This window comes from Orbicella franksi, chromosome 7 (genome assembly GCF_964199315.1).
Source record: "Orbicella franksi chromosome 7, jaOrbFran1.1, whole genome shotgun sequence".
NCBI lineage: Eukaryota > Metazoa > Cnidaria > Anthozoa > Scleractinia > Merulinidae > Orbicella > Orbicella franksi.
Genome location: NC_138151.1, coordinates 10,879,253 through 10,891,738, shown reverse-complemented (window position 1 = coordinate 10,891,738; position 12,486 = coordinate 10,879,253). Strand labels below are relative to the sequence as shown.

General features: G+C 37.9%; 1 pseudogene; it reads left to right on the top strand.

Annotated features, from left to right (window-relative positions):
- The first annotated feature begins 387 nt into the window (after positions 1 to 387).
- LOC145492620 (adenosine receptor A1-like) lies at positions 388 to 1,626 on the top strand (annotated as a pseudogene).
- Positions 1,627 to 12,486: the final 10,860 nt, after the last annotated feature.

Here is a 12,486-nt window from a genome sequence, read left to right as displayed (position 1 = left end):
ACTTTTTTTGTTTCATCGCTTAGAGTGATTTTAAGGCCTTTTGGAATTGTGAAATCAAAGTGCATATGGTTGTTTTGGTGCAAAGTATAAACACGGTTTTCATAAATTCAGTCATATATATTTGTTGCCTAATGTAACATTTGTACCTTTGTTTACATTTCTTGTTTGCTTCAAGTAAGGTAGAAAGCTTAGTCACATTGAATATGAATAGAAAAACATAGGCTTTAAGATAATTATAGCTGTTTTAATCTTACTCGTCACAGCATTTATTAAAGGAACCCCAGACAGCCGTAAATCCTGAAAATGAAGACCGCTTGTGATTGACAGAAGTGGTTGGTTAGTTAACGGCCCGTGCGTCCAAACCAGATAAACTCTTCATGTATTTTCAGCATGAAGCTGAATAACAACCAGACAACCATCGATTAATCATCCAACTCAACGCTTTATTGCCCGTACGCACCGCACGTATCATGGGAAGTCGGTGGCTCAGCCTTTCACTTGGGTATAGGCCTCATGACGGTCACGGCTTCAATCCCCACCATTCTTCTGAACGCATTCATAATCTTAGCTATAAGGCAAAGAAAAGAGCTCCAAAAACTCTCACATATTATGTTGTCAAGCCTGGCCGTTACGGACCTTCTAGTTGGCGTTATAGTTATGCCGACATATGCCTCTATTGATTTCTTTACAGTAAGGCAAGTTTCGTTGGAGCATACCTGTATGCTACATGCGGTAAATATGTTCTTCGCGCCTTTACTCGCCAAAGCTACTTTGCATCACTTGACTATTATTGCTTGGGAGAGGTACGTGGCGGTACTAAAATGGATGGATCACAAGCGTATCATCACAAATGGCCGCGTCAAAAAGATTGCGATAGGTACCTGGCTCTCTGCGCTCTTACCAACGGTGGCAAACGTCATCACGACATTCGTAGTTGTGGGTGATCGTACAATTATGCAAGGTATTTTAACCGGGTGGACTGCTTTAGAAATGTTTTGTTTATTTCTTGTTGCCTTCTTTTATCGAAAGGTTTACCTTGGAATACGCAATCGTAAACTAGGCGAAATCTCTCAAATCGACGTTTTAATGAAAGCATAACTGGAGGCTAAAGTTGCCAAAACAACTGGTTTGCTAACTGTTGGGGTAATATCCTCGACTATTCCTGTTTTTCTTTTTGCTATATTAGGAAATGGTATGCCATTGTTTCGTACAAATGCTGCTATCCGGTTTACACAGATAGTGACTCAGTTGAACTCTCTATTTAATCCGCTGCTCTACTGTTATCGAGACCACCGTTTCAGAAAAGCTATTTGGGAGTTGTTAGCGATGAAAAAAACTCAAGCAAAACAGTCAAAAGTTGTTGCAGCCCAACGTTTCAGACGAAAGGGTCCATTTAAGTCATCAGAGCTGCACATAGTAAAAAAATGTACCCAAAGCTTGAAAAGATCAGCATCTTGCAATCTAACTGATGCTTTATATTCTATTCATGGAACACCCAGTGGGATTATGTCATTGTCTGCCCCTACGCTTGATACATGCAGCAGCTCCTTAGATGGCTTAGTTCTGCAACAGCCCTCCTCTATCGTGGAAACAAGTGCTACGATCTGTACTGAAAGCAGCGCGTAGTGTGAGGCGAGGTAAAAAATTCTCGATTTGAGCGGACAGTATTTTGAAAATTGCAAGTAACCGGTTGGACTGCACTACAAACATTTCAGTCATGTGGGACGCAGTACCCAAGTGAAGCAAAACCATCTCCTGTTTCTTTTTAAGAGCTTCTGCCTGAGAGACTGGGGCAGACTTGGAAATGAAGGTCGGCCGATTTCGCTTAAAATTGGTACACAAAGTCGTTCTGTGGACTTATGTAATATGCCAAAGTTTCAGGTTCAATGACCATTTTTTAGCCGAGTTCTGGATATCAGCCCCTCAGGGGTCCCCAGAGGCTGATTTTTAGTGTAATTTTGGCCACTTTTCATTCTCTCTTTAAGCAACGTACAATTAATTTCAGACAAAGCCAAAGCCATATTTTTAATGCACTATCCTTAGACTTCTGTGAGTAAAAACATCAGCTCAAGGGAAGTTTTCGTTAGCCTGTGGCTGTGATCACAACTTAGTCCTATTTGAAGCATATGGGGAGCAACCGGAAATGGCCTGTTTTTCAGACCGCATATTTTCCATGCCCGTGTTTTATATTGTAAGTCTTAGTATCCCTGCAAAGTTCAGCCCTTAGTTTAGTAATACCAAGGAAAAAATACTAAGGTTGAGGCTTTTTTACTGCGAAACATATTTAGAGAAGTTACCTACTACGCACCTCCTGTCAAACTCTTAATTACTTTTTAGGAGGGATTTTTAGACACCAGCTGCACAATTAAGAAACAATCAATAATCCCAAAGTAAATTATTTAGAGGAAATATCTATTTTCAAACCATCAACTAGAAATTTTCTACTGACGGATTTGAAACTAAATTTTATGTAGCATTTATACCCTGTACCCAGGGGACTGGAAGGTGAGGGGAAACTTCATATGTTGATAACAAGAAAAATAATCAAAATACATTGAAACAAGTTGTTTACTGAGTGTCTAAGTTAGGTGGGAAAAGCTGAGGAAAAAAGCCTTATTTATGAGACTCTACCTTGTTTCCATGGCAACCTTGCTTTGTCAGGCATAATTACACTAAGTTTGACTTTTCTCATCTAATTCTCTGTTTTTTATTGACGTTTTCAAGGTTTCTTGGGACAAACATAGTTTTTTTGCACCTTTTAATTCCTTTAGTACCCTTTCTCTTCTCTTTTAATTTTGTTATATCTGGCAAAAACGATATCTTGATTTCATGAAATAGTCATGAAATCCAGACTGGTGGGTTCGATATGACGGACATTCTAACGTCACGTGCCTTCATAGCTGACTATTCACCACGATTAGAATTTTAAGCCGTGAGTTTTTTTCTCCTTCCCCCTGCCAGAAGATCACAAATACCTTGTGTGACTAGTAGTACCGAAATTTCCGACTTAATCTTGACGCACTCAGAGGTGTTTTTCTTCAAGCTTCCGTCCAAACTCCTCTTTGGTATCGACTCTAAATAAGAATACCATCGTTACGATAGAGATTGCAAGTAAGTAAGCCTCGTGATACAATAGAGGGCCAGATTACTTCCTATTTTCGCCAGATTACATTGTTTGAGCATGACACGCGAAGCCGTGGCTTAGCTCCACGCGCATGCTGGGGCTGACATTGACGTAATCAGCAAAATTTTCCTACTGTGACCAAATCAAGTTTAACGAACCTGTACTTTAACTTAAACCAGGAACAACAGAATAGCAGCATATCGCTAACCACTAACTGTTTACGTCTTCCAGCTGAAAACCTGGCTCTTATCTGTCGAAAATTATACTGAAATCCAACTGTAAACATGTACCTGCAGATGGCGTAATGCATGCGCAAAACAAGTGCGAGATACGCAAATGTCTTACTTACTGGGGAGGTGACAGGAAAAAATGTAACGGGCACCGTAAAAGTTTTCAAAAAAGGTCAATAACTTTAAAAAACGCGTGGTTAACCCTACATTTTATGTTATGAAATGGAAGTGGCAAGTCTATTCAACACGTAATTAGTTTCTGGTTGTGAGCAAAAGGTATTTAGACTGTATTTTAGCTGAACCAGAGGAAGGCTGTCAGATACGCTAAAAGCGCTTTTGCAACGATTTTATTATTAAAAACATATCAAAAATCTTTTTTTTGGTTACCATTTGCCATGTAGTTTAAAGATCTTTTTAAATGTGTTTGCTTTACTGTATGTCAAGGCGAATTCTATGGAATACTGTGAAGAAATATCCTTTCCTTCTTTTTTCAGGAAAATGCTGATGTCAGCATTTTTGTTGAGATTCAAGGCTAATTAACTCAAAAAAATGCGTGGCTACCCCAATTTTTCTTTGTGGATTCCAATAGCGCTTGCAAAGATCTACTCTTTCTGCGTGGTCTTAACCTGGCGCAAAAGTCTTTGCAATTAGTAGGCACCATCCTTAATACTGGGCATGTGAAACTACTTAATTCATCTCCAAGCCCTTTTGACTTTTCAAGTGAAACAACATCCAATATGCCGTCGAAAATGTTAAAAATTGAATTGTGGGCGGGTACTGGGTAGACAATTTAAGTTAGAGATATTTTGTTTAAATGTGTATGCAGATGATGATGGAACAACGATCCTTGAACCAGTGGAACGAATTAAAGACATTAAAGCGTGTAAAAAAATCTTTGAACGTGCAAAATATATTTATGTCTGATGAACATGCATGCAGTCACTCTAACCTTGGATACCTATGGATGCAATAGGTATTACAATGCCGAACGCCTGAAATATGCTATCTGAAACGACGAGCCCCTTAAAATCATAAAATTCGCTTCCTCAAAATTCTTAGTTATGCACACTTCTTCAATCCGCAAATTTGCTACCTGGTAATACAGCGAAACACCTAAAATTCTGTCATTTCGAAAGAGGAATTGACACTGTAAAAACTGGAAAGCTTGACTACTTTGGTGGATTGCTGTTTGAGAATAAAAGATAGTAAAGCTTTCCAGCGTCAGTCCCTTGCAAGTTAAAGCTCTACGCTCTTGCTGAAATGTAATGGTGTCTGATGTCGACTAAATTGTCTGTTTTACAGTGTCAATTCCTCTTTCGAAATGTCAGAATTTAATTATAATATATTTAATTATAATTGGTCTCAAATGACTGGTAAACCCCTCAACAATAAACTTCCAGGCTCAAACTGGAGTTTTATTTTGATGCAGATTGAACAGAGGGAAGTTTATGATAAGGTATTAGTCAAAATTTTTTTTTCTCTGGGCGATATATGAAGAAATTAAAGCTATCATATTTCCAACGGTTGCATGTGTATTTCAAATCAGTGTAATAATGTAAATTCGCATTTGGCAATTTTATCGGATGAGTGCTGCACATAAGTTGTGTAGTACGAAACTAAATAGTAATAAAATGTCAAGTCAAATCTACAGTTGCTCAGTTCGTCATCTGTTATAATCACGCTCTAGTTTACTACTGAGCACACTGAAAACAGATCTGCAAATCACCTTGTTTATAAATAAAATATATAGGGACTGACTAGTGAAATGCCAAAATTTGCTTGCCAATATAATTTTTCAAAAGCTCTTCCAAAAATAAATCTTAAAAAGTCTCCATGGCCCCCTAAATAGTCATGAATACATACATGTATCTTGTAAGCCAGGGTTTTACCTCACAGGTTTTCCTTTTTTTCTTCAAGTAAGGATGCCAGGGATTATACATACATGTAAGGCATTACCAGTTTTACTTCATCCTATAATTAAAATGCAATACGCATAAAGGTTAGTTAAGTTTATGTGTAAATCCACACTGGGAAACCTCAAATTAAGCTTGCAGTACTAAGGAAAATATCATAATAAATCAATCAGTAAATTTTACACAGTAGTTTGATTTAATGGTTTAATTCACCAACATTGCTGTCCCTTTGGAAATCAAGGTTACATTAACTTCCAATGTATAGCTTCTGCTTGATAAAAAAACATTTACAACCAGAGGCAATTCCACACATCTTAAGCAAACTTTACAACTGAACTTTACCCTGGAAACTTGAGCTTAACTTACTCGTACGTACAAGACAACCCGGGAAGACAACAATGGCTTACGTTTTACCTGTTGTTGTTGACTCGTACCTCCGTATGTATCGATGTTTTCACCAGCTGCATGCCCCCAAAAACTGCTTGAAATCGTGCACAGAGAGGAAGTGAAGGTAAACTGAATTTTGTCCGCCAAAGTAGAGTTTTTAAACAGTGAAAAAGGACCAAGAGATCGATGCAAGCTTCAACATTTCACACCTTTCAAAAAGGACGCCAAAAAATGGCGCGAGAACCGAGAGAACCTGGTATCTACTGTGGAAAACCGCTGATCAGTGCTTGTTGAAGGTCGGGCACTCAGAATGCTGATGTAGGTCGTTTCTCTCATTTCGTTACAAGTCGTTTCGAAACACATTTAAGAATACCTGCCTGTAAAAATCAGACAAATTCTTAATTTCGCGGCAAGGGTCGAAAATTCGATTTCGCTCATATTCCTATGGTAGATAGGCTTGGGTATGACAAAAACTACTGGATAGTTTTTTTGGCAAAATACCCTTTCATTTCAAAGAAATATGCAAATTAAAAAATTCCGTTAAAATCGTCATTTGACACACCATTTTATTAAACAAGTTTGAGAGCCTTGCATGCAAAACCACATTATTCTTCCGTCTTTAAAACACTCAAATATTTTTGGGCAATGTTTAATTGTGTACTGGGTTGATTTTAGGGAATGCTGCGTTGTCTTTTTGGGTGCAAAATAATTTAATTTCGAGATGTAATTCATTCACTTAAAAGGACTTCGTAAAAATAATTGATTTTCACCATGTACGAAACCTTCAAATGGATCAAGCTTCCGTAGGTTGAATCGCAGAAGGATGGTCTACAGATTCCTGTAAAAATTTCTTTGGGCAAATGATTGTGAGCGACGCGAGAGCTTTTCAAAGTACGTTAAAAATGCAGATATTTGTCCATCCGTCGTCAAATTTCAATTTACGGGTTAGACATATAGTTTAGCATGCGCCACATGTCTTGAGCTATATTAAAATGAAATAGACACAGAGCTGATAATTTCGAAATGTTCTAACCTTATTTGCTGTAAAAGGCTGGTCCAAAAGCCGATTTGACGTGATTCTGTCACCATTCGTCGCACATAAAGCAGAAGTTTGCTTTTGTTTACACAACGTCCGATGTAGCGTCATCGCCAACTGTCAACTTATTTAATGGTCGAATACCATGAATCTATGACCCTCTTTCGACACATATGATCACCACTGCATCTAAGTCAAAAACGGCGAAGTGATTTGTAGATAGTTGCTTGCTTTGCACTACACCAAAATATTACGTTTGATCATCGTTTGATCCGTGATTAATTGCTGCTTGAATACTTGCTTGTAGCGGTTAGTTGTTTGTTCGTCACGCAATGCTGTCATCCCATTTTAGGGGGTAGGAGTAGGACAATTTCTATCCTAATACGTAAGGCTCCGCAAGGCTTGGAACCACAGGGAGCACACAATCTTGTTGAGTAGGAAGAGACTAAATTAAGAAATGAAAAGAATGAATAGTTAACCATTGCCCCTGTTGTCATCTTTTACCAGACCACCGCTACCTACATGCCTTGCGTAAATACTGTAACGCTAAACTCGTACTTAGGTCTTCTCGCGCTGTGCAATTATTTTTGGTTTACATATAATACAGTGGGCTACCCTCCGGGAAATGGGAGGTGGCCGCTTAATAGGGGTTGGTCGCTTAATAGAGGTTGGTGTACCTTGAATATTTTTTCACCATTGGGTTATAAATTTCTTAGTGAAAATGGAGTTAATTCAAGATAATCATTATAGACGTCAACCTCGGAGACCCAGGGGCAGTTAGTGGGGGCGGAGAAAAAGTCTAAACGGGTCTTCTGATTAATCCGTTTTCTATGAAGATCAAAATCGACACACAATGGTTAAAAAATACTTTAAAAGATCAGTCTCCTTTCGAATATTTGCAGACTAATCGAGTGTATATAAACGGGAAAGACAAACCCTGTTATGTCTCTATTATAAGCAAGTGTCTAAACCTCAATAATCTAGTAATTCCAATTGCAGCTAACTGAAAATACGCCAGTCACGTAATACATGTAGCGTGTTTGAACTTATATTTTGGGCTTTGTCTGTAGTTTTATGTACCTTGCGTGAAATAATGAAACAATGTAACAGTTGTAATAACGACATGGATCAACTCTCTTTTTGTATATTTCCCACAACGCAAGGCCCACAAATGGAACAAAAACAGACTAGAGTGCTCAACAATAGAGTTCTCTGAACATACCGCATTATGCAAATTTGAGAAGAGACTGTCGCGAACTTTTGCATTTTACCTGTGTGAACCTCGATTGCCCAGAAATTTTTTTCCATATTATTATAGTAAAAACGACGCTCTTTTGCACAGTACTTGTTTTAGTTCCATATCGGACATACCAAGATGCGTTTTAAGCCCGTAAAACTACGCAATTTTTGCCGTTTTCATAGCGGCTTTAGAAGGCAATTCTTCAACGGTCGACAGAATCCTTCAAAATGCTTGAAAAATTTAAAACTTCCTATTGTTAGATAGAAGGAAAGTAAAGCTCTTATGCTAAGTTTACCCCGAGTTCTAGTTTTGTAAATTGTTTCAATGCGAATACCGAGAACTTTGTCAATTTTCCAGATATTTTTTGCATATTTAATGAGGCAAAAAGCTATATTTTCGTTTTTTGCGAATTTCCCGAAGACTTTAAATTCTAAGAAAATCGGAAAACTATTTTCGAAAGTGGATCCCTAAAAGCATTCTTTAGGCAAAGTTTCAGGATTTTCGATTTTCCTAACCTGGCCAGCCATTCTCGATATTTCCAGTCAGTGACTCTTAAATTGGTAAAACGCTGTACGTGCTGTCCTTGAGTAAGATTAATAATTAAAATACGAGAACATGAGGAGAGGGAGTCCACCATCCCACGTTTTTTATTAACGGCTGTGTGGGAAACCACTTCTACTTGAAGGAACTGTCCTTACAATGATGGAAAAGCTTCAACACGAGATGCACGACACCACTTCTGACTTGAACGTCTTCGAATACATACATACATACATACATACATACATACATACATACATACATACATACATACATACATACATACATACATACATACATACATACATAATTTATTTGATAAAGCAGGTTAGAGATCAAAATTGGCAAGACGCTAAGTCCTGAGGTGGACCTGCACTATCTAAAATTATAAATTAATAAAATCCTACGTAATACGTAATCCTACATAATTAAAACAATGGCTGAATAAATAGTGATAGCTAAAAATAGATAAGGTAGTAACAATATACAATAAAGTTTTAAAAGTCTAGGGATTTGTTTGAAATACAGCAGGACGCTTTAGTGAAACTAATAGATTTTAGAAGGTTCTTATTTGCCTTAAGTTTTTTGTTGAAAGAATCCAGGTTAGAACAGGTTTTGATGTCATCGGGAAGGAGATTCCAAGATAGCGCAGCACGATGTTTAAAGGAAGATCTTCCCACCTCTGTTCTTGGTCTATCGACCTCAACATTGAAGGATTTTCTAAAGTTATAAGTAGTCTTGGGTTTCACTAGTAAGTTATTTAGGGGTTACATGCTGTTTCCATAATAAATATTGTAGGTAATAACTAAAAGTCTCTTGATGTAAAATGAGAGAATAGGGTTCCAATGTGGAGCGTTCGTGATGTGATCACTGTGGATGTACTGCGGTAGATTGTTAATAATTCTTGTTGCTCTGTAATGGATTCGGTCTATGTCATCTAACAGGGCTGAAGAACAAGATCCCCAGATTGCAATACCATATAGAACACTGGGGATAATTGTTTTATAATAAATAGTTTCCAGGACTGGTTTTGGTAGGAATTTTATCCGTTTTAAGACTGCTACTTTGTTGCTGAAGGACTTACAAACGTTCTTGATGTGTTCTTGTCATGATAGCTTGTTGTCAATTGCTAACCCAAGACATTTAGATGATTGCTTGTACTCAATAGTGCTATTGCCGTATGTCAAACGTGGCAAGGGACCAATAAAGTTCTGACTTGAAATTATCAGGGCTTCAGACTTCGATTCGTGGGCTATTAATCTGTTAGACTGACACCAGGTGTATACTTGGTCTAAAATGCATTGCAGTGTCAAGATGATATTGTCGAAGTCCTTGCCAATTGTATAAATTGTGGTATCATCAGCAAACATGAATACATTACCACTTGTTATCGATCTAGGAAGGTCATTTACAAAGATAGAAAATAATTTGGGCCCTAATATTGAGCCTTGGGGAACTCCATACGTAATTGTTTTGGGCTCGGACTGATATTCTGATAATTGGACGAACTGCTTACGAGCAGACATATAATCGTCAAGCCAGGAGAGCAAGTCACCTGATACACCAATGGCTTTTAGCTTTTCTAGTAGGATAGTATGGTTTACGGTGTCAAAAGCTTTTCGAAAATCAATGAAAACTACGCCCACTTTTAGGCCCTTGTCTAGTGCATTTCTCCATGTTTCAGTTAGATGAAGTAAAAGGCTCTCGGTTGAATAATTTCTTCGAAATCCCCATTGTTTGTGGCATAACAAACCTTGTGTATCCATATGGTATAGCAGACAACATCTTCTAAGATTTTTCCTGGGATACTGAGAAGGGAGATTGGCCTGTAGTTGTTTACGTCTGTTGGTGATCCTTTCTTAAATATGGGACTGACACGTGATAATTTCCAGCTTGAGGGGAAAGATGCATCTCTGACACTCTTCATAAAAATTGGTAATAGACTATGGATAACAGGGTCACCAATTATAGAGAGGTCCCTTGGGGATACATGGTCAGGACCAGTAGCCTTTTTGGGGTTAGCAGCCTTCATCAGTTTTTCTTTTACCAGATCCCAGCTCATGTTGGTGTTGTCTCTGGTAGGTGTGACTCTAGTGATAAAGGTGTTTAAGGATGAGAAGTCCAAAGGATCGAGTTGCTTAGTGAGGTCTTCGCTGACATTCACAAAAAAAGTCATTGAAATGCTCAGCCTTCTGTAGGTTATTGGTTATTATCTCCTCGTTGTGGTTGTGATGACAGATTGGACCAATGTTTTTGACTTTGTGTTTTCTCAAAACTTGGTTAGTCAATTTCCAGAATTCATTAGGGTTGGTAGTTTCTTTGAATAATTTTTGCCAGTAAGCAGTTTCGGCACTCTTTAATAGCTTTTTCACCTCGAGTCTCTTCTGCTTATAGAGACTCCATAGACTCCATTTATATCTCGTATGAATACTAATGGATACGTCAAGTGTGCTCTAATTTTCGAGAACCGCACGCTATGAACACGAAAGTTATGTCACATTTTTCACAGCCAAAGATGTGTTGCGTCGTCTAGAACGGGTTTTATGCAGGTAATATACACTACCGCGTAGTTCAGTCAGGCAACACGCTAGTGTTCCGAACCGTGCGACTGGAACACGAAACTCATGCGAAGTATGTGTTCATGCTCTAATACTGACGCATACGTGAGGTTTTAAGGTATTCTAAATGGCACACTTCAAGTGTTCTGTGGTGTTCGATTGGGACACGAGACTCGTGTAAAGTATGAAACGTGTTCATGATCGAATACTGACGCCTAGGTGAGGTTTTAAGGTATTCTAAACGACACACATCAGGTGTTATGTGATGTTCGACTGGAACACGAGACTCGTGCGAAGAATGAAACCTGTTCATGATCGAATACTGACGCCAACGTGAAGTACTGAGGACCCATATCAAAGTTTGTATATCTCCCAAACTGTGTTCAAACCGCCGATTTTAACACGCATTTTAATTTCTTTATCGATTCCTTGGATTCCTAACAAAACCCACCCAAAAGAAAAAAAATTACCAGGACAATATTTATAAATAAAAAAAATATTTATAATGTTACTTGTTCGTGTATGCTTATTTTCATTGAACTATGGAAGAATTTACATTAACCAGGAGGCAGCGTGGCCGAGTGCTTAGGGCGCCGGACTTGAAATCCGGAGGTCGCGGGTTCAAGTCCCGCTCTGACCACTTAGCTGGAGTTGTTTCTCGGTAGACCCTAGTTCAGCTCCTCGGTCATGCTTGTAAATAGCCAACTGGTCTGCCTCCCGCCGGTTGGGATTTTTAAGCCTATTACGTTTAGTTGATATATTTGTTTGTTTCATTTAAAGTGGCATGCCTGTGAACTAGCTAGGTTTAGCTAAGCGCATTGACCACTATAAAACAACAACATTTGAACCACAACAACAGACCCTGTGTTATGAAAAAGTATAAGGAACCATCTGACAAGCAAAACCTAAAAAAACAATCTAACATTTTGTATGCAAACTTTATATCTAGATGCTGCTTTGCTATGAAAAAGCATAACCATCTGAGCTGCAAAGTCTTAAAAACCACTATAAAATTTTTTGCAAACTTTATAACTAGATGCCGCTGTTTTATGAAAAGGCATAATGAAGCATTTAAGAAGTTAAGTCTAAGAAAACACTTCTATAACATTTTGCGTGCAACTTTATAACTAGATGCTGCTATGTTATGAAAAAGCATAAGGAACCATCTGAGAGGCAAAGTCTTAAAAAAATAAATAAATAAATAAATAAATAAAAAATAAAAACCACTATAACATTGTGTATGCAAACTTTATAACTAGATGCTCCTGTGTTATGAAAAAGCATAATAAAGCATTTGGGAGGCAAAGTCTAAAAGAACACTATAGCATTTGGCATGCAAACTTTGTGTGGCAACCTTAAGGTATGCTCTCACCAGCATTTTCAACATGAACTACATGTATTAATAAAATGTATTAATAAACCAATTATTTTCTTCAGATTTTTTTTCAAATTATCTTC